We start from the raw sequence: 2704 nt of genomic DNA on the forward strand, positions 1-2704 counted from the left end.
GCTAGTAACTAGGGTAGGTAGCAACTAGGGTAGCTAGCAACTAGGGTAGGTAGCAACTAGGGTAGCTAGCAACTAGGGTAGCTAGCAACTAGGGTAGCTAGCAACTAGTGCTTGGAAGGAAGGTGTGTAGTGTGTGATTGTTGCATTGACCATGATAGAGAAAGTTGAGCAGAGAATCTGCAACAAATTTTGCCAAAAGCTCAGCAATACCTGCACAGAGGCTTACACAAAGTTTTCAAAAAGTTTTCATCATTCTCAACACAATCAAGGAGATCTTGTACAATTGAGACCCAAGTGTCTTTTTGGTCAGCTGAAAGCAGTTTTGGCGCAAACTCAGCAGACACGTGTCTCATACCCAAATCTTCAGTGATAATGGAATGAACTGAACTGTATCTAATCTACACATTCTCTGATAACTCATGGATGGTTATTCAACGATTTCCCCTCACAGCTGCAGGCACATCTGCGATGTCTTTCTCAGTTCTGCTGGTTGTTGGTCTCCCAAAACCTTTATCACTACTGACATTTTTGCGGCCATCTTGGAACCATCTGAACCAATCGTACACTTGTGTGTGGCTCATACACTCCTCTCCATTTGCTTTCTTCAGTTTTGCATCAGCCTCTGAGTAGGTATCACCATGACAGCTTTCTCTGTCATAGTCAATGCTATGATTACACGCTACACATCTTCCTTCCAAGCACTGCTGTAAACAGCAGAAGTAAGCTAGAATGTTAAAACTTAGTGTACAAGCACAGCAGAGTTCAATGTCAATCTGTACCAAGAGGCTTTATTCAGCATACTTCAGCTTCATTACTATGGCAACAGTTCAGATACTTACTGATCAGACCTCATACACTCCTCCTTGGACAAGATGTCAGTCCATTACAGGATTACTCCATTTTACCAACTGAGTGGACTGGAGCAATGTGAAATGAAGAATTTTGTTCAAAAATACAACACATTGCCTGGTCTGGGAATTGAAACTACAATCTTACAATCATGAGATCAACCCGCTAACCACTTAGCTATGTGCCTCCACATGGAATACATATTGACAAGTCCCTTAACCCCTTGTGGATCATTGGAGTGCTGCAACCATGCAGCATATGTAGGATGAGAAAGCCTGATAGAGCCCTTCCCTCTCCGGGCTAAACTCATTTCTACAGCTGAGTGGACTGGAGCAATGTGAAATGAAGTGCTTTGCTCAAGAACACAATGTATCACCCGGTCAAGGAATTGAAACCACAATCTTACGATCATGAATCTGACACCCCGACCACTAAGCCATGAGCCTCCACATGGAATACATTTACATACACACCAACAATAATGCAACACACACACTTGTGCTATGTTGTGACATTCATACCCATGACTGCAAGTTTACCCACATACACACACATGCATATAACATGCACACATATATGCTACATCAACTAATTTCAGGTAACCACAAACCTCAAGAGCTGTCTTGACTTAAACAAAAGAGACTTTCCACTTTCTTAGAGGCTGGTTTTGAATTCTGTAAAAAACAAACAAGCCATCTGCCTGCTCACCCACACACAAACCTATCCACCTCCCCAACTACCTAACTATCTACACACACACACGTATGTTGGATCTAGGTTAGAAACCAACTCTTTCTCTATTGGCAAAAAAAAACTTGAAATAAAACTGAGTAACGACACAGACAGACCAAGACTGAAGACATCAACCCCATTATTGCCGACTAAGAGAGAAAGTCTTCCAGATATTATCTTCCCATGAAGTATAATGAGGTGGCCAAAAAGGTCTGGAAGAAGATAATAAAAAAGAAAATACCTGCAAATGAAGTTGACCATTTTGAGAACGATGGGTCAAAACAATATTGGTGGAACTTCGAAATTAGAATAGCCACCAAGTTAAAACACAACCAGCCAGATAAAATTGTGTGGGACCACAAAGAAAACATATGTTCTGTTGTGGAAATCAGCTGCCCTCTGGACACCAATGTGGTTAGAAAAATACAAAAGAAAGAGAACATCTATGGACCATTGATGAGGTGTTTGCTGATCCAGTACCCAAGATACACTTTCACCTTTATACTTATTATTAATGCAGCACCAAGATACATACCATTCCATCTGGAGCAAAGTATGGTTCAACTTGGGATCTCAAGGAGAGAAAGCAAATGCCACAAAGGATCGTGATATCTGGAAGTATAAAAAAGGGGGAGGCCTTCTTAAGATTTAAAGGACGATGGTTAGAATAAGATGCTTTGCTTCATGACTTTGCTGTCAAGTAGGAGGCTGGTCAGAATTTATTCTAAAATTAAAACGAGAAAGGGAAGAACACACACACACATATACATATGTGCAAAGTCACAATCTGAATAAGCTTAGAGTTTTCAGGAAAAGAAATCAACCAGCTAATTCACACATTACAAATATAATCTGTAAGTGGAATAATAAAAATATGCAGTATTTTTCTCAAGTTTAAAGTGTGAGTTTTTTTTTTGTTATTTACATTCCAGTGGTGGAGTTTTGCATCGTTGTTAGAAACCATCTTCTTCCTCAGTGAAAGAATTTAAATAATTAAAACTGGAAGAAAACAAACCAACACATGAACAAACAACACAAACGAACAAACAAGCAAACAAATGAACAAATGTACAAATGAACGAATGAATGAAAGAACAAATGAACGAACAAACAAATGAATGAA

At 39.6% G+C, this 2704-nt stretch overlaps 1 protein-coding gene across 4 annotated transcripts in view; it reads right to left on the bottom strand.

Moving 5' to 3' along the window:
• Nucleotides 1–2704, bottom strand: part of LOC106881726 (chondroitin sulfate synthase 1) — a 65016-nt gene that overhangs the window by 38770 nt on the left and 23542 nt on the right. For 2 of the 4 annotated variants that reach the window (XM_014932210.2, XM_014932209.2), the window contains exon 2: nucleotides 2117–2193. The exons of the other annotated variants lie outside the window; for them this stretch is intronic. The gene's annotated coding sequence lies outside the window, so the exon portion shown is untranslated. The remainder of the gene's footprint in view (nucleotides 1–2116; nucleotides 2194–2704) is intronic. 4 annotated transcript variants of the gene reach the window in all.

This window comes from Octopus bimaculoides, chromosome 29, assembly GCF_001194135.2.
Source record: "Octopus bimaculoides isolate UCB-OBI-ISO-001 chromosome 29, ASM119413v2, whole genome shotgun sequence".
Classification (NCBI taxonomy): Eukaryota; Metazoa; Mollusca; class Cephalopoda; order Octopoda; family Octopodidae; genus Octopus; species Octopus bimaculoides.